This window comes from Capricornis sumatraensis, chromosome 3 (genome assembly GCF_032405125.1).
Source record: "Capricornis sumatraensis isolate serow.1 chromosome 3, serow.2, whole genome shotgun sequence".
NCBI lineage: Eukaryota > Metazoa > Chordata > Mammalia > Artiodactyla > Bovidae > Capricornis > Capricornis sumatraensis.
Window position 1 is genome coordinate 126,931,637 of NC_091071.1, and position 21,667 is coordinate 126,953,303.

Sequence of the window (21,667 nt, forward strand, 5' to 3'; positions counted from 1 at the left end):
CCACTGCACTGTCTGGGAATAATTCTCAAAAGACAGGAATATGCTGATTTAAATAACTTTCTCAGAAATCAAAATTACAGAATTTGTCTTATTAGGTTTGGCTGAGAAGAGTCTATCTATCTATCTATCTATCTATCTATCTATCTATCTATATATATATATGAACACATTTTATCCCCAAATTATATAATAATTTTTATATTTTCAATACAATATAAGTAAGACCCTTGGGGTAAATTTATGGCTTATAATAAAATGTATCTTGGTGAAAAATATGCCAACTTAAAACAAAACACTTGATGTAACATGAACAGGTATATTTGTAATGTATATAGGACTTAAATAAGCTTACTTTCAAAAATATTGAGCTCAGAGTTACTGTAATTAGTGTGTGCCAACAAGGAATTTACACTGGCCTGTCACCCACATTTGACAAATGGTGATGGTTTGCAGCTAGAATAAGCACAGTTGCTTTATATTTGTCATACATGAATTTAATGGTTGGTTTATCTTCCTTTATTGGAAATCCATTGTAATCTATACATAATGGATATAAAGTGCATCCAGGAAATGTTTTCCGATTATAAGCTCTAAGAAGCTGTACCCTAAGGATTTAAATATATTACAATGCAAAGTAAGCTACAGTTTAATCATTAAGTGGCATAAGAAGCTTCCAGAAACAATATCTAACATGGCATCAATACTGAAGTAAGAGAACAGACATTGTGGAAAATAAATATTTGACTTTCAATGTTTAATTTTCAATATATATGAACCGTGTGATACAATGAATTTATGCAGAATTCCTTGTCTACTTTCACTTTTACCAAGTGCAAATTCCAAATAGAACTGTATAAAATGTACAAATACATTTATTTCACTGAAAATACAGATGTAGAAAAAGTAATGTTAAAATAATACAGCACCAATATATATTCAGTTCTGTTATTTATAAACATAGTTGAAAAGACAATACTATATGGTGTTGTAAGCACCACAATCATCAGATAGTCTCCTCATGATCTAGTTAAACATCCTAGTTATTATCCTAAAGGGTTTGTGTTACATAGTAACTGGAAAGATCCACATAGTTATTTAGACCTTAGTTATGTCTTATCTAAATATGGTCTTACTTTTAATTTTTTGATCCAGTTGTAAGCTTGGATTCTACTGCTACTGCTGCTGCTAAGTCACTTCAGTCGTGTCCAACTCTGTGCGACCCCATAGACGGCAGCTCACCAGGCTCTGCCGTCCCTGGGATTCTCCAGGCAAGAACACTGGAGTGGGCTGCCATTTCCTTCTCCAATGCATGAAAGAGAAAAGTGAAAGTGAAGTCGTTCAGTCGTGTCCGACTCTTAGCGATCCCATGGACTGCAGCCTACCAGGCTCCTCCATCCATGGATTTTCCAGGCAAGAGTACTGGAGTGGGGTGTCATTGCCTTCTCCAAAGCTTGGATTCTAGTATAGGCTACTTACTAAATTGATGGAGCTATAACCTCAACTGGAAAGGTTATAGCTCCAGGAATTTAGTAAGTAGCCTATTCTATTGTTCCTCACCCATGCTGTCACCTGGTAGCATACTTGAGTGTTAGCTCCTGATGACCCAGTCAACTTCACTGAAGTCTGTAGTGCAGAGAAATTCATGTATTGAAAGCAATTGTAAAAGTGGATGTCATATATTAGGAAAAGAATTTTAGAAAAAAAAAAGGTCCATATTTGGTGAATTGATGGTTTGTAAAGATAAATTTTCAAGCAGAATTCATCATAGAAATTATTTAAACTTAAACACAGTTGATACTTTTTGAAGATTTAGGAGGTACGGGCTAATTATAAAGCTACTTTGGGATTAGCAGTCTTTTTTATGGGCACATACATCACAAAAATTGACTGACTATAAACTTTTCCCAAATGCTGGGTTACCTAACAATTGATATCATTAGATCCATTACTTAAAAATGATGATGCTAATGTCATTAACTGCTTTTGCTCTTTAATGACTCCTCTTTGTCAAACTTTCTTAACATGTTCTATGATGTTGCATGACCACCTAACTTCTGTCTCTCCACCTCTCTGTATTTGACACTTTACACTCAGAATTATGAAACTACTCATTCCCTATACACAAACCTGCTTTGTGCCTCCAAGATTTTCTTCATTCAAGTGCTTATTTTTGTACCGTCACTGGTTCACTCTGTTGCATCATGGACACAAAATAATAGTGGTGCAGATGTTATTGTTTCTATGGCAAAATCTCTTCCTTTCTAATCTTTGAAAGCATAAGCATATCCGCAATCACGTATATGTCTGATACTGTTTATACCTTACATATTGTCATTTTAAGATTATGCCCTAGTGTCCTCTAGGTCATGAAGTCTTTAGAGGACAGAGTATGCTTATTTGTCAATGTACACATAGTACTTGATATTTGGAAAATGTTCATTTATTATTTGTTAAACCTTTGAAAGGATTGTATCTTTATTTTATATTTTATTACTTGTTTCTTCAATGAGACTTTTATCCTCAATTTTGTGATCATTTTTAATTTTCTTTATCACTTGCTCTACCTATCTTCATATTCTTTAATCATTTAATTTTCTTTTCATACAATTACATCTAGAGATAATATCTTAGATGTTGATTTTATAGTAATATTAGTAAAGATGAATCCTGAAAAATAAACAGGCACTAAAAATTTGCAGAAAGATTTTATTCAAAAAAATTTATCATATATAAGATATTAGAACAACATTATGAAATAAATTCTTTAAATATATATTTTAGAACTCAGTCTTCTTCTACTAAGTATTTAAGTATTATACTACTTAAATACTTTTAATATTTCAATATTTAATATTTAAACATATTTAATATTTAAATATTCAATACTACTAGTATTTAAGTATTAATAAATTAGCTTATGTGTGTATAATTTAGTACATTTCAAAATGTTTTTCTTCACTCAATAGAGAAAACACTTCCTCTTAACTATTGTTTTTTCAACAATAAAAGTATATATTTATAAGGGTAAATTTTAGCTAATCTCCATAGATTCCCTTGGACTGCAAGGAGATCCAACCAGTCCATCCTAAAAGAAATCAGTTCTGAATGTTCATTGGAAGGACTGATGCTGAAGCTAAAAGTCCAATACTTTGGCCACCTGATGAGAAGAACTGACTCATTTGAAAAGACCCTGATGCTGGGAAAGATTGAGGGCGGGAGGAGAAGGGGACAACAGAAGATGAGATGGTTGGATGGCATCACTGACTCCGTGGACATGAGTTTGGGAAAACTCCAGGAGTTGGTGGTAGACAGGGAGGCCTGGCATGCTGAGATTCATGGGGTCGCAAATAGTTGGACACTACTGAGACTGAACTGAAACTGAACTGATAATAGCTATTTTCAATTATAAACTTATGAAACCAGATTTGAGATTTTGCTATTGGGCATATATTACTTGTATGATGTCTTAGAGATATATGTGAAGAATAATACTCTAAGAACTATGAAATCATTTAGAATCAGTCATAGGCATAGAAAATTAAGGAGGTTGCTTTTGAAGAGAAATCTGTGCTACAAAATGTATTATTATTAAAAATAGATTCTGGGCAATTCAGTTTTATTGAGTTGGAGTCTAGAAGAGAATAGATGATGATAGAGCCTGTGTGGAGAATTGGGGCAGACTACAATCAGGCAGACAAGAAAAATATACTGCAGATAAACACTGAAACAAAATATAGATTTATACCCATAGGCATCAACTCTGGGAAAAGGCAACAGCAGACATATCTTGCTGTCATATGGTCATTTCAATTGCAATGGTTCCTTCGGCACCCATGAATCATTCAGTCTGTGAGGCAAAATGCTGCTTCTAAAGTAGCAATTGGTCATGACCTTGCAGTAGTGGCTATGCTGGCTGAGTACAGACGACATGTGTACTCTGAGTGGAAAAAACCTCAGGTAACAAATCAGTCCTGCCAGTGCACATAAACAGGACAGCAGCCCTGACAGATCTTGTCCTAACACTTACATATAAAGGATAGCATTGTGTGAAATATAAAGATGTACTTCTGGGACTTCCCTGACGGTCCAGTCCCCCACCTTCCAATGAAGAGGGTACTGGTTCAATCCCTGGTAAGGGAGCTAGGAGCCTACATTCCTCATGGCAAAATCCAAAACATAAAAAAAAAAAAAAAAAAAAAAAAACAATATTGTAGCAAATGGAATAAAGATTGTTTAAAAAAAAAAAAAAAGGTACTTCTGAAATTCCTAAATGAGGTAATATTGTTTGTGCACCTATCAGATCATCTCCCTAATTTTTTTTCATAATTCTATATTTCAAGACAAAGTTTCTGAGAATTTTGTATTTTAAAGAACTGCAATAGCTTTGAGGTAGTTTTTACTAGTAAACTTCCACACAATTTAGATGTATCACAAACTGTTTCCTCCAAAAGAGTATTGGCTCACTTTTATACACAATGTGGTGTGTACACATAAAATGATATTGACTGTCTTCCTATATATAAGTTCATCAAGGAAAGGGAGTCTATATCAGGAATTCTCTGAACTCTAGAAACTGTAATCATGTAGTCTACAAATAGTGTTTTTGTAATCAATTTTAAGCTATGAAAGCAATAGTGCATGAATTGTCAATGAGATTTGTGAAAAAATGGTTGTTTCTCTTATGTATTTTATAGTTAGATTAAGGATATGGTCACAATGTGTTTTGGAAAACTCAGAAAGTGTACAAAATGTTTATGAGAAAGTGACTATTTAGATTTAGTAAATAGTCACCACTTTTAAATGCAAATACATTAAACTGTTTGCAATTACATTTGTGTGTAATTATCCATAATTAATATAAATACTTGTTTACAGACTATTAAATCCTTGACAGAGTTTGAAGCACAAAATGGAAATTTTAACAGTCTCAGTCAACTGAGAGATGAGGTCACATCTTCTTTTGAATTGTGCACTTTCATTGTAAAATGTGACTCAATTTACAAAAGTTTATTTATATCTGCATTTCTTTTATAGGTTTCAGCCAAAACTTGCTATCACTTTTTGTTTCAAAGGAGAAAATGTACCTTAAACATTTAATAAATGTATATTCATTATGAGTATATTCAGTGTCTATGAAATACAAGGCATTTGATGGCCACAGTAGTAGATTCAGATGTTTAATAGAAACTTGCCTCCTAGAAGGATAATTAAAACATTTTGCCAAAATTACCATTAGTTCAGAAAAAAATTTTAGTCATTTTTACAGAAATGGATAGACCTAGAGAGTGTCATACAGAGTGAAGTAAGTCAGTAAAAGAAAAATAAATATATTAATGCATATATGTGGAATCTAGAAAAACTGTATAGATGACTTTATTCACAAGGTAAAAATAGAGACACAGATGTAGAGAACAAATGTATGAATATCAAAGGGGAAGGAGGTGGGAGGAATTGGGATTTAGGATTGACAGATATACACTATTGATCCTTGTGTTTGGTGTTGTCCAGTCACTAAGTTATAACTGACTCCTTGTGTGTGTGTGTGTGTGTGTCTGTGTGTCTGTGTGTGTATGTGAACGATGCACTGCAGTATGCCAGTCTCCTCTGTCCATGGGATTCTCCAGGCAAGCATACTGGAGTGAGTTGCCATGGCCTCTTCCAGGGAAATCTTCCTGACCTGGGGATTGAACCTGCATCCCCTGTATCTCCTGCATTGCAGGCTGATGCTTTACCCACTGAGCCAACTGGGAAGCCTAACACTATTGGCACTATGCATAAAATAGATAACTAATAAGAACATACTGTAAAGCACACGGAACTCGACTTAATGCACTGTGGGGACCCAAATGGAAAGGAAATCCAAAAGGGAGGGGTTATATGTATATGTATGGCTGATTCATTTTGCTGTACAGTAAAAACTAACACAACATTGTAAAGCAACTATACTCCAGTTAAAAGCAACTAAAAATAGAAAACTTCTATTAAGATGAATTAAAGAGAGGATTATAAAATTAACGTGTAAGGAGTTAATTTTATTATTATTAGAATTGAACAAAATATGATAAAGGAGGAAGCAAAACTTTAATCTTTGTTACAGAAAGAAGATATTCCTGTCTTCAAAATAGTTTAATTCTGGAAGACTAGTGACAATTCTGGGGAAATATAGTCACTCAAGTATTAGTAGGGACAGCGTCATAGGAAAGCAATTTGATGACAAATTTGGCGATATCCAAGCTATATTTTTGATCATTGGTAATGGAGAACTATTGTTTTTGTTTGCTTGTTTGGTTTTGTTTTTATAAGTATTTTTTATTCAGTTCTAGGCTTTGGAAAAAATGTCATTAAATTGTTATTCGAAGATGAAAAATCTGGACATATCAAGCACAGTCAAAATTTCATTACAACTTTCCAACTAATAAAGTAAATAGAAAATGACAGACTTGAGTTGGTAGAACAAACCTATAAAATATATTACTGAAGGGCTGAGGAAGAAGAACTATTAAAGAATGACTTGATATTCCACAGTGAATATTAAATGATTTAGGGGGAAGAGAAAGTGGATAGAATTCTAGACAGAATGTAAATACAGACTGTCGTCTTTTAAATGACTCTGAGGGCAGAATCACTCAGAGAAGACATGGATGGGTGTCTTCTACATGGAAAAAATTATCAGGAAGATTTAATATTGCCACTTGTGAAGTCAAAATGGGTGCCTGGGGAGAATGAATAATTTCAGCAATTTTGACTTCATTTATCAGTATTTTCCTTCTTGAAACATTTTCTTCATAGAGCTGATGGGAACACATTTACTTACAGAAATCTGCATCTCTCTGCAGCTACTGCAGAGCATTCTTGACTGCTTCCTCCTTGTAAGAAATTTCAAGATAGGCATTACCAAAGAATTTATTTTGTCTGTGTGGACAATGTTTAGATGATGCCCTGCCTGTCCACTCCAAACTTGTGAGTTTCTGAAACTCTGCTCTGGAAACAGTGCTGGCAACAGTATGGCTTCCTTGGCTTCTCTCCTGCCACTCACTTCACCCTGAGATTCATCTGAACAGACCTGGCCTGGTTCCAGAATCTCACAGATGGCCAGGTCCTAAATTCCAGTCGCAGTGCCCCTTCAGTTGTTCTTTTTATCCTAGGTTTGGAACAGATCTTATTGTTGTGAATGACAAAGACCCTGTTTGGGTTTCTTATTGACCATGTAATCAATTTCCTCTGTTAAATGACTTTCGTTAAAAATAGGTTGAATGATTTCTGAAATTTTCCAAAAATGTGTAAAACTATTTTCATCAGGGGCTATGCCACCTGTCATGAGAATTAAAAAAAAAAAAAATCTGTTAATCCTTACAGGGAATCAACATAAATTTGACACTGTTTAGAATGGAAGAAGATTGAGCACTTAATATCCAATCTACTTATTTTTAAAATGATGAAACTGAGATATGAGAGTTCTATTTGTAGTGATAGGATAGACCTATGTTCTCCGTCAGGGAATTATTCTTCATTTAAGGTGTGTTGATTGATTTAGTAGTAGACTCCAAGAATTTATGAGGACATTTCTCAAAAGGCAGCTATATTTCTATAGGTTGGAGTGTAGATGCAACAAATAATGGTAAAAAATTGTTAATTAAAAAGTTTCATTTTTTGTGCATTGGTGTGTTAAGAAAAATTAAGGTCTCAATTTTAATATTTTCAAAATATAATTAAAGAAACACACAAAAAGGATAGCTTAAACAGTCACAGCTTTGAATATACTGTAGAAATTTATAACTAATGGCTACATAAAGTTTCAGTATCTGGAGATTTCATTGGATCTCATTAAATTTATGTTATAGAATAACTAGGCTGGAAGTGAAGACCAGTAGGTACTATTACAGTCACTTTTCCCCACAAAATTACATCCTATGTATAATGGCATTTTTTTCAGAGGGAGTGTATTGACTCCATAACCAAAAGTTCCATTAAACCCATTATGAGAGGTTGTACTTTTGTATTCAGAGATTCTTTAATAGTGATTATTGACCTATGAGAATGTTGTCATTATAAACTATAAAGATTTCTTTATCATTATAGTTACAGTTTTCTTAAAGGAGAAAAATACTAGGCAAGAATCAGAGGAACCGGCATTGAGTATAGCTCCAAAAATTAGCCAAGATAGCAGCTTGATGCATTTAACTCCTCTAACCAACACCATCTTAGCTATGAATAGGGCTGACATCTTTTCTGACAGCTTCATGGAGCTTCTACAAATATAAATAAAAGCAACTTTATATGTTATATATAGAATTATACATAGAGACTGTATATAGATATAATATCAAATTACATTAATATGAAATTACATAGATATTTTGGAGATACTATTATTGGCATTATTATTTTTTAACAGTTTCCATTATATTTACCTAATAGTTTTGGCATAAGGTTGATGTAAAACTTTTATGTAGCTTCTAATTATAAATTTCTATGTGATATTTGAGTCTGCTCTATGGAATAACTTTGACTTATGCTGCATTTTTTCATTTTATTTCCTTTATTTATACATATAAACAAATAGAATTATGAAAATACAAGAAACAAAAGGGATGTGTGAATGACATTAATTTTTTTTTATAAATGTGAAATTACTAATCATTTATCCTTCAGGCTTACAAATTTTAATGTGCATATTTTGTGTGAAAATATTAATAAATAATATCTTGAAAACTTAAGAATGTATCACATTTAAGACTATTTCATTTCTAGGGCACAACTAGTTTGAAGATACAAAAGAATCTTGTTGGCTATATTGGCTGTTTTATGTATATATGTATACATATATATATTTGCATATATATGTAACTTCAGGTACAATAACTGTGGATCCAATAAAGACAGAAAATAACAGTTTTGGTTTGTATTTCATTTGGGCTCTTTTAAATAACAAAAGTAGGTTTAAGTGATTTTGGTAATTTTTTTAAAAAACTTAAGTATTTCACCAACTCCTGTAGAAACAATGGAGATATTAGGTATTATCTGTTTACTGAATTAGTCTTAATAATTTATTATTTCTTCTTTTTAACGTTTGTTCACTTAACAATTAATATTAAGTTCTTACTTGCTTACCCAGGCCACATGATGTTCTTGGTGGTCAGAATGCAGCACTGAATAAGGAACAAACATCCATCTCTGTCTTCATGGACAACAAGTCTTATCAAAGAGGAAGTAGTAGAGTACAACACTTTGAAGAAAAATAAAGTAGAGAGGAAGCATGTTGGGAATATTATCTTAGTGTTTACATGTGAATTTTTAGGTGACAAAAATATAGACTTGTCAGAACAAATTATGCAGACAATTTTTATTATCCTCAATAATGAAGTAACAGACTGAAACCATCAGCAACAGTCATCCAAAGCTATTAAGATAATCATTGATGAAAATAATTGATAACTGTATTTGATCTAATTTTGAGCACCTAATCTTATCTGTACATATGGAAGCAAATTGAATAAAATCTCAGTGTCATGTATTATGATTTTTTTTCATAAAATTAAACATTTTCCCATGAAGCATTTATTTTGACTGCCATTGAGATGGAAAAATATAGAATATTTCAAAAAGAATTTCCTTCATTTTACCCATTAATTTAAAATTATATATATATATATATATGTAATATGTAAATGTCATTTTGGCATCTACTTCTGTTTCATTGACTATGCTAAGGCCTTTGACTGGGTGGGTCACATCAAACTGGAAAATTCTGACAGAGATGGGAGTACCAGGCCACCTTACCTGTCTCCTGAGAAACCTGTATGAAGGTCAAGAGGCAACAGTTAGAACTGAACATGGAACAATGGAATGGCTCAAGATTGGGAGCAGAATACGTCAAGACTGTATATTGTCACCATATTTACTCAACTTATATGCAGAGAACATCATATGAAATGCCAAGCTGGATGAAGCACAAGCTGGAATCAAGATTGCTGGGAGAAATATCTATAACCTCAGATATGCAGATATGCAGATGACACCCTTATGACAGAAAGCGAAGAAGAACTAAAAAGCATCTTGATGAAAATGAAAGGGAAGAGTGAAAAAACTGGCCTAAAACTCAACATTCTAAAAACTAAGATCATGGCTTCCGGTCCCATCACTTTATGTCAAATAGAAGGGGAAACGATGGAAACAGTGACAGACTATTTTCTTGGGCTCCAAAATTACTGTGGACAGTGACTGCAGCCATTCTAAAAGACACTAGCTCCTTGGAAGAAAAGCTATGACAAGCATAGGGAGCATATCAAAAAACAGAGACATTACTTTGCCAACAAAGGTTCTTTTAGTCAAAGCTTTGGTTTTTCCAGTAGTCATGTATGGATGTGAGAGTTGGACCATAAAGAAGGCTGAGCCCTGAAGAATTGATGCTTTTGAACTGTGGTGTTGGAGAAGACTCTTGAGAGTCTCTTGGACTGCAAGGAGATCAAACCAGTCAATCCTAAAGGAAATCAATCCTGAATATTCTTTGGAAGGACTGATGCTGAAGCTGAAGCTCCAACTCTTTGACTACCTGATACAAGGGACCAACTCATTAGAAAAGACCCTGATGCTGGGAAAGATTGAAGGCAGGAGAAGGGGAACAGGATAACAGAAGATGAGATGGTTGGATGGCATCACAGACTCAATAGACGTGAATGTGAGCAAACTCTGGGTGATGGTGAAGGACAGGCAAGCCTGGCATGCTGCAGTCATGAGTTTGCAAAGAGCTGGACATGACTGAGCAACTAAATAGCAGAAACAGTACAGTGTCATTTAAATAACATGATATTGTAGCCTCAAATATTAATTAAACTAAAATTAGTAATGCCTTAGGATGAATTGGAGAAGGCAATGACACCCCACTCCAGCACTCTTGCCTGGAGAATCCCATGGACGCAGGAGCCTGGTAGGCTGCAGTCCGTGGGATCGCACAGAGTCAGACATGACTGAAGTGACTTAGCAGTAGTATTAGCAGTAGGATGAATTGGAATCATAAGCAGCCACATCATTGATTTCCCAGTCAAAATCCTAAGGTACTTTCAACTTCTACACCTCAAAATAATGTGATAGATTAATTTTGTTGAAGACTTCTTTTTAGATTTCTAGGTCCCAGGTGTACTTCTATATTTTCCTTCAAACCTCATGAGAAAACTGGTGGACAAAATGTAGATATTAGTAGAGGTAACTTGGATAAATAGTAAAAAAGAACAACTTACTTATCTGGACACCTAGTTTCTATACTAATATATATGTGTCTCTTCATGGGAAAATGTAATTATGTTGGCCTATAGTTTATTGTTTCAAATTAGGAGAGATTATTAGATGAGAAATTTTACACATATTTAAATTTTTTTCTTAAATTTAATTGAACAAATATCTCAGTAAAAGGAATAAGGCACATAAAATCAAGCATTTTAAAAATGTTAAAATAAGTACATTAGTAGGCAATATACACAGTCAAAATACAAATATGAATATTTAAGTGGTACAATATATGTATATTAATAAGTAAGACACTTTTGAAATATATTAAATTACAGACTAGAAAACTAAAATACAGATATAAAATTCCCACATAAAACAATTAACATAGGCAATATTTTTAATTTCTGAAAAACAAATAAAATATATTTTTATACCTTTAAAGTTTTCTCCAGGATAATATTTTGAGACAATGAATCATTATCAGAATAACATAAACAGCTTTTACATTGATTAAACCATTTTGCAGTCTTAACAAAGTTAATAATTTTAATGTCAAATTAATAAACATAACAGTTTCTAGTGAGGAAATGGCCTTAATTGCCAATTTAATAGAAAGAAACAATTACTAGACACCCAACATCACAATGGAAAAATTGGTTTTGATGATAAAACTGATATTCTAATACACTGTTTATCCAAATATAAGTGCACTAAATGTGGTATGTTGATTTTGTGTACATAGGCTGTCATTTTGAAATTAGAAAAATAATGATTAAAACACTAATGAAAATCCTTGTTTTTTCCTTTAAGTTTATATGTTAATGTTAGTTTGAAAACTGGGTAGACATATATCTGAATTATGAATTGTCATATTTAGTCTTTATACATCATATTTTGATTAAAAATCATTAGTATATTACTCTGCTTTTTAAGGCTATCTCTTTCTTAGAATCTATGGAAAATTACTGAATTTTAGTTTTCAGCATGCTTTTAAGAACCATAGTAATAAACTGCAAATAATGTTAATCATTTTTTTTGCAAGAAAGGTTTTTATTATTTAGTCATATTTAAGTAAAAAAAGTTAAGTGGAACATTGCAAAAATCATGGAATTTCCAGATTGCATATACATATATGCATGAGCCCCAGAAGCAATAAAGAGAACTATGGACTCTGGACATCTGATTCAAAATTGATTGATGCATATATTTCCTCAGAACTACATAACACTATTTCATGTCTTCTTTTATGAGTCTGATATGTAATTATATTGAAATTCAATATTTTGTATTGATAATATATTCTACTCAAATGTGTCAATAAGCTCATTAAATTAAATGTCAGTTTGGTTATGATGATTCTTAGAACATTTATAGTTTATAATCTGTTGATTATAAAACAGATAAAAAAGGTCTTCCTTATTATGTATCTATTGCTATTTATAGGTAATGCAGTTGTCTACAGAAGCTTAGAGCAATGAAGTGGTCTATTTTAATGACACATTTTCCTTCAAATTTGACTGCTTTGAGGAGGAGAATAATTGGGCAAAAGGACTGAGTACTGCAGTTTCCAGGCATGACCCAAAACATGGAGAATTTTTACCTTTAAGCAGCCTAAACTGTTATTTATGCACAACACTTTTCATTTAGTTTATTGTTTAACATTTATTCTTTACCTACTCAATGACTAGTACTATCCTAACAGCCAAGAGGCATATGGCCTATCCAAAGTTCTCAGTTTACTTGTTTATAAAATGAACATTATATGACTCCTAGAGTATTTCTTGTAGTGGCAAGGCAAAAGTACAATTTCTTATGACATTCTTGTATCGAGCAGTCTTAGAATACTTTTTCCTAGAGGAAAATGCCCAAGACAGTATCTTTTAGAATTGTGGCCCTGCAGAAGTTCCTGCCTCTCAGTTCGGTTCAGTTCAGTTGCTCAGCTGTGTCTGCTCTTTGCGACCCCATGAACCACAGCAGGCCAGGACTCCCTGTTCATCACCAACTCCCAGAGTTCACCCAAACCCATGTCCATTGAGTCAGTGATGCCATCCAACCATCTCATCCTCTGTCATCCCCTTCTCCTCTTGCTCTCAATCTTTCCCAGCATCAGAATCTTTTCAAATGAATCAGGTCTTCACATCAGGTGGCCAAAGCATTGGAGTTTAAGCTTCAAAATCAGTCTTTCCAATGAATATTCAGGACTGATTTCCTTTAGGATGGACTAGTTGGATCTCCTTGCAGTTCAAGGTACTCTCAAGTGTCTTCTCCAACACCACAGTTCAAAAACATCAATTCTTAGGTGCTCAGCTTTCTTTACAGTTCAACTCTATCTATACATGACTACTGGAAAAACCATAGCCTTGACTAGACGAACTTTTGTTGACAAAGTAATGTCTCTGCTTTTCAATATGCTGTCTAGGTTGGTCATAACTTTCCTTCCAAGGAGTAAGTGTCTTTTAATTTCATGGCCTCAATCACCATCTGCAGTGATTTTGGAGCCCCCAAAAATAAAGTCTGACACTGTTTCCAATATTTCCCTATCTATTTGTTATGAAGTGATGGGACCAGATGCCATGATCTTCGTTTTCTTGAATGTTGAGCTTTAAGCCAACTTTTTCTCTCTCCTCTTTCACTTTCATCAAGAGACTCTTTAGTTCTTCTTCTCTTTCTCCCATAAGGGTGGTGTCATCTGCATATCTGAGGTTATTGATATTTCTCCCAGTAATCTTGATTCCAGTTTGTGCTTCCTCCAGTCCAGCATTTCTCATGGTGTACTCTGCATATAAGTTAAATAAGCAGGGTGACAATATACAGCCTTGACATACTCCTTTTCCTATTTGGAACCAGTCTGTTTTTCTATGTCCAGTTCTAACTGTTGCTTTCTGATCTGCATACAAGTTTCTCAAGAGGCAGATCAGGTGGTCTGGTATCCCCACCTCTTTCATTATTTTCCACTTTGGCATAGTCAATAAAGCAGGTCCTACCTTTCAGGCTAGACCAAATTCAGCCTAGCATGCATGCTAAATCATTTCAGTCACATCCAACTCTTTGCAACCCTATGGACCATAGCCCTCCAGGCTCCTCTGTCCACGGGATTCTCCAGGCAAGAATATTGGAGTGGGTCACCATTCCCTTTGCCAGGGAATCTCTCCAACCCAGGGATAGAACCTGAGTCTTTGACGTCTCCTGCATTGGCACATGGATTCTTTATCACTAGCACTACCTGGGAAGCCCAAATTCGTCCACTATTGTTCCTATCAGTTTATAGCTTTGGCAACTATCATTCCACCTAAGCAAATCTCAGTTGTGGTACCTACCTAAAATGAGCTTGTCTCTAGATGAGCTTGATAAACTTGTCTCCAAATTTCATGATGGTCATTTATGTTGCAACTTATGTTCTCTGCTGGGTCCAAGAAGAGTCATGGATTTTCACTTTCTCCAGATTTTTCTTACTGCAAAATCAGGTATGAGAAATTTTGATTCCTTTGCATGCCTGAGTTGAAACTGGAAGTCCCACTTATTACATATATATTTTTTCATATTCTGTGTTCTGTGTTATGATTTGTGATGGACATTTTGCTTTGTGTTTATCATGCTATACTGAACTTACATGCTTATGGGTCTACATCTCCAACAAGGTTACAGGCTCCTCAAGGATACCATATATCAATTTATGTTTGTATATAAAAAGCTTAGAATAGAAGTAAATTGTGCTCTAATTCTCTTGTATTGGAAGTTTTAAATATTGATTTCAAGATATATGGCATTGACTTGACTAAATATTTTCAACAGTGAAATTACCCTGATGGAAATGGTGTTTAACAAAAGTCATTCTGTCCATAATACCTATCGTAGGTGTAAGAAAAGGGAAGTTATTGTAGCAACCAAGAGGTAATTAGTACCTGTACAAAAATAGACACTTTGAAATTCCAGAAGAAATGATTGACTCAAGAATTATGCTCAAAGGTAAAACTATGACAGTAACATGCTTAATGAATGAATGAACATTTACTACATATGTTCTATATCAGGATTTTAAAACTTCAAAAAGGTATCCGAGGGCTTCCCTGGTGACTCAGTGGTAAAGAGATCATGGTTCAATCCCTGATTCAAGAGTATTCCACATGCTGCAGAGAGCTAAGCCTACAAGCTGCATCTATTGAACCTGTGCTCTAGAACCCAGGAGTTACAATTACTGAACCCGATGTGCCCTAGAGCCTGTGCTCTCAAACAAAAGAAACCACTACAATGAGAAGCCTGTGCACCACAACTAGAGAATAGCCACAACTAGAGAAAAGGTCACACGGTAAAAAAGACCCAGCATAGCCAAAAATAAATGAAGACCCAGCACATCCAAAAATAAGTAAATGAATTATAAAAAAGAGATACACGAGATATACATTAAGTAATGATGAACTGATCAAAGCACTAAAGTTGAATAAAGAGAACTGGAAGGAACTCAGTAAAGGCTGGGGTGAAGAAAAGTAATCTATATGTTACAGATATGGCTCAGACTATAAAGAGTCTGTCTGCAGTGCAAGAGACCTGGGTTCGATTCCTGGGTTGTGAAAATCACCTGGAGAAGGAAATGGCACCCCACTCCAGTACTCTTACCTGGAAAATCCCATGGATGGAGGAGCCTGGCAGGCTACAGTCCATGGGGTCACAAAGAGTAGGACAGGACTGACCATTTTCACTTTCTTTTCTTTCATGTTACAGATGCATTTTTTAAATATATTTTATATCTATCTATAGAAAAGGAAAATAATATTATGTTGTTAATAATCTATACACTATGATATACATTATTTTTTTAGTTTACCAAATCAATTTCTTCCACAAACATTTACAGAGCACCTAATATGTAAAAGACCCTATTATATGAAAGGATTGCAAGGAGGAGGAGGAGGATCTGAAGAAAGAGGAAGAGATGAAGAAAGGAGATGAGAAGAGAAAGCAAAAAAATACTGCCATGAAAATCTCACATCTCAACCCATAAGAACACACTTTGTAGTAATTATAAAACAGATATTGCTCCTGGTTTTACTTCAGACTGCCATGGAAGATGCTTTGAGAAGTTGATGTTTAAAGCAAGTCTCCAAAGATGAGTGGAATGAACACAGAAGGATCCAAGCTAAGTGAATTTAATGAACAGTCTCAAAGGCTAAACATATCTTCAGATGCAGAGAAATATACAGGATTTGAAGTCGCTGGAATGTAAACACCCAAGTGATCTATGGAAGAAGTTGAGGGTGGACTACTGAGCATAAACTGGATTATGGAAAGCGTCCCATGTCACAAAAAGAATCTTGAGTTTACTTCTTACATAAGAAAATAAAAATGTTTTTAAAAAGGGAGTGACAAGATCATACTTGAGCATCAGATGGGTCATTTTGATAATATTATGGTGATGTATTGAAGGAAACAAGGAAAATAAAAACATACTTGATTTAGTTGTCTAAGTGAGAGGAAACATTAACCAGGAACGTTTGTTTATTGAAAATTTCTTTCTCTCCTTTCTTTCTCATTCAATATGTTTCTTCTAGTGGATTTATTAGTTTCATTTCAAGAATTCTGAAACAATTGAGTTAGTACTTTCTATGTCTTGACATTACTTCCTCAAGTGATCATCTAATAAGACATAGGTTTGCTTTGTTTCTCTATGTATCTTTGTTTACTGGTTTGTTGGAGAACCTTCTAAGCATTGTATTACTTTAATTAAATTATTTTTAATGGTTCTTGCATGTTTTCATAAATTTCTTTTACAATTTAGCATTAATGCACATTCAAAATCCTTTCAGTGAGCAGCATTCTTAAACAGTGCCATTTTGATGTTTAAACTATAGAGTGTATTGAGTATTATAATTTAGTTTATCAAGAATATCAGCACATATAATTAAAATTGGTTGCCTTGTATTTAGAGATTGATACATAACTCATATTTTATCTGAAACCTATAGGCAGATATCTTGAATGGTGTTAATTGGTACAGAAAACCACAGTACATAAATAAGATATGCTTGTACATTTTCTGAGAGCTGATAGTTCTGAATAAAATGTGATTAATATTTAGTTTAAGCTTGAAAATTATACTGTATTATGTTATTTTTATCTTATAAGACATAATGAAATAATGAAAATAAATAATATCTTATTTCTTTTTTTCCTCAAATTGAAACCAAGTAGCACAGACAAGATACTTATCACATTTATTCTCTGTCCCTCGGTATATATAAATATGTATAAATTTGCATATTTTAATGTTTGACAAGTTTGCGAGATTGATACAGATTTGCATATAATGCATTAGTCTTGTGAAAATTTTAACTTTCCTGTTTTATTTTATTATATTGTACATGCTTTTTAGAAAGAAAAAATAGCCTTGTACTCATCCATAACAAAAGTCTTTTAATACCTATCATCAAAAGACTTGGACACTAGTTAGTGCAAAGAGACTTCAATATGCTTCCTCTTTGATCTCTAAATCCTTCAGTAACTTACATTAACTTTTCTCTCCACTTCTATTCCACTTTAAATAGTGTCTCATTATTCAACAATAAGTCTTTTGAATGTCGCTGTAAATCAGATACACATGCTTTTGATAGTGCCATCATTAAAAGGGATATTAGTCATTGACATCTATGAACTTGAATTTATACAGTGCCCAGAATATCATTACAGCAGCCATGCAAATCATTATGTACTCAGGCCTGAGGGAAATAAATCTGAGTCTTAAGAAAATTAGTCAGCAATTTGAAGTCCTTCAATGGTGCAGACAGCGTTTTTAATAAAATCCAAACTCCTTACAGAAGGCCCCTCATGATTTCAATCCTATCTAACTTCATCTCTTTCATTCCTTCCCTTTTGTCTAATATTCATCCAAATTCCCTAATACTCCTGGAAGTCCATGCTTTGCACAGTCCTTCCCACTGCCAATAATGTCTCTCCCAACTTTTATTCCACTCGGATAATTTTTGCTATCCTCTCAAATGTCCACACAGAAGTAAATTTCCTGCAGGATTATAATAATAGGGTGTATGCAAATAATCACACAGCACTAATGATATGACAATGAATAAAAGTACTCAATATCCTCAAGTGGCTATTCACTGGTAGATCTTTTGACTCTTCAATCTGTAACAGATGCCCTTTTTTTATTCCCTCAGAATAATACTTGCATGTTTCTATGACAGCACTAAATTCTTTAATTACACAATTTATCTATTTTTAAGAATCTCCATTAAATTTTGAGGTGCACTGTAGCAGAGAATCTTTCATTCTCGTATCCCAGAATCTAGCACAGGCACTGGCAAGCAGTAGGTCAAGTCCCAGTACTGATATTTATCAAAAACATTAATGCATAAATTAAATGAAGGAAGTGTCACAACAATAAATCAACATCTATAGGAGATATATATATGTATATATGTGAATTTTAAAAACTTACTTAATTTGCATGAAAGCATATTTTACATTTAACTACTTTAGATGTTGGCCACCTGATGTGAAGAGCTGACTCATTTGAAAAGACCCTGATGTTGGGAATGATTAAAGGCAGGAGGAGAAGGGGACGACAGAGGACGAGATGGTTGGATGGCATCACCAACAATGGACATGCTGCTGCTGCTGCTGCTAAATCACTTCAGTTGTGTCCAACTCTGTGTGACCCCAGAGATGGCAGCCCACCAGGCTCCCCCATCCCTGGGATTCTCCAGGCAAGAACACTGGAGTGGGTTGCCATTTCCTTCTCCAATGCATGAAAGTGAAAAGTGAAAGTGAAGTTGCTCAGTAGTGTCTGACTCTTAGCAACCCCATGGACTGCAACCCACCAGGCTCCTCTGTCCATGGGGTTTTCCAGGCAAGAGTACTGGAGTGGGGTGCCATTGCCTTCTCCACACAATGGACGAGTTTGGGTAAACTCCAGGAATTGGTGATGGGCAGGGAGGCCTGGCATGCTGCAGTTCATGGGATCATGAAGAGTTGGACATGACTGACCGACTGACCTGAACTTTCGGTGTAAATATTTATAATTTCTTACCAATGAAGTGTAGTTTTTTCACTTTAATGTAACTATGTTGTCATATAACTAGTTGGAGGAGAAATAAACTGAAAGAAAGAGGAAATAATGTCCTTCTCTTAGTCTCAGCCCTACATAATGTCTGTGACAGTCATTTAGTTAATATTTTTATTTAAAATGACTCATTTAAAAAAGTAAAATCTTGTCCAGGTTCGATACATGATACTGGATGCATGATACTGGCTGGTGCACTGAGACGACCCAGAGGGATGGTATGGGGAGGGAGGAGGGTGGGGAGTTCAGCATGGGGAACACGTGTATACCTGTGGCGGATTCATGTTGATGTATGGCAAAACAAATACAATATTGTAAAGTAATTAATCTCCAATTAAAATAAATAAATTTATATTTAAAAAATAAATAAAATGCCAACTCTAAAAAAAAAAAAAAAGTGAAAGCTTATATCTCTACCACACATGGAAAACTAGTAACATCTCTTAATATTTTTATCAAGATAAATCTGTACTTAAAAAAAAGAAAAAGAAAATAAGACTTGAATAAAAGAGGAAGAAAAAGAAAAATGAAAGAAAGAAGAAAAAAGGAAAGAAAGAAAAGAGAGAGGAAGAAGGCAGAGTGGAGGATGGAAGAGAGAAATGGTCAAATTACTTTTGAGAGTAATAAATTGCCCTCATCTGAATCTGAACCGTTTTACTGGTGATAGTGATAAATTCTCACAAGTCCCTTCTAAACACACATTTTATACAACTTAACAAAACATGACAGATTGGATCCTCCCACTTGTTACATAGGTATTTGCAATGAGAGAAGAGATGTCACTGGTTCAAACTGTACTTATACCAGCTGAAGGAAAGTGGCAGCTTGGCATAAAATCAGACAGGGTTAATGATGGTGAAGCTGATGGGCTGACAAATGCGGACAATCTTTAAGCAGTTGGTTGAAAGGTTGGCTGCTGAAATGGTAGCAAAGTGATTCATTTGCTAAAAAGGAAAATAAGTGTAATTATTTATACTAAATTATAACTAAGAAAAGAAAAGAGCCTTAGAAAATAGATTCTGTCTTAATTTGCAAATCCCTGGCTTTCAGAAGTAAAATAAACTTCTCCAAAGTAAATTCTTATCTAATGGGTTTAGCATGGCCACACTAGGACAATTAGATCCAGTTTTTATTTCTCTCTTCTATAAATAATATAGTCTTTAATGTGAATTTTAGCCAACTTTGTTACTCAAAATGCTACATAGAAACCAACAAGAAAAAAATAGCTTGGTGATTTACATAAAGTGATGCATATCTTATTATTCTAAACCAGTACATGATAATTTTTACAGTGCTTCATTAACATATGTTTAAAAGTAATCCAACAGTTCTACACAGATGAGATTGGTTATAGAAACATACCGATACAGAATGCTGCTGTTAACTGTGCTTTAATCATCACTAAGTGGGTTAGTTGGGTTTATTCAATTATGAATCATATGCTGTTGCTTCATTTTTATATTATAGGAGAAACATATTCATAAATATCCAAATCATGTAAACTAAGAGAAATTCATGTGAAATATAAAAGAGAGAAAATCAAGATAGAACATCGTAAATTAGGCCTACCTAACATTTGGAAGTAATTGTTCATCTATTCCAGAGGAGGCAATTGCATCTCTCTTCAGTACTCTTGCCTGGAAAATCCCATGGACGGAGGAGCCTAGGGGGCTGCAGTCCATGGGGTCGCTAAGAGTCAGACACGTCTGAGCAACTTCACTTTCACTTTCTTGCATTGGAGAAGGAAATGGCAACCCACTCCAGTGTTCTTGCCTGGTGAATCCCAGGAACGGGAGAGCATGGTGGGCTGTCTTCTATGGGGCCACACAGAGTTGGACATGACTGAAGTGACTTAGCAGCAGCAGCAGCAGCAGTTCATCTATTCAAAGATGCTTATTTCCTAAATTTTAGCTTTTGAGTGGTACCTTCTAGGAAAAGAATTGTTAATGTTAATCATGAATAACATGGCAACCCATTAATTAAAAAAAAAAAAAAACTACAGAAATTTCTGTTTGTGTCACCCTGCCTCACATGAAAATTAACAGCATATTTTTCTACTTCATGACCATCATGAATGACAACATTTTGCCTAACAAATTTCATTTTGCCAAACAAATTTCATTTTGCCACTGCTGACTAAGACCTGTTATTACTAATCCAACTTAAATTATTGGCTATCTTAAAATGAAGCAAGAGATAGGAATAAAAGTTATAGCACTATATCCCTCTCTATTTATAAACTCAGTTGATGAGTTATTTTCAGCTATATCCAGTGTTACAAAATTTCTCAGAAGGACTTGATAGGACATTGATTTAAATAGTTTCTGAAGAATATTTTCTCAACAAATAGAATATCCACTTCGGGAATTT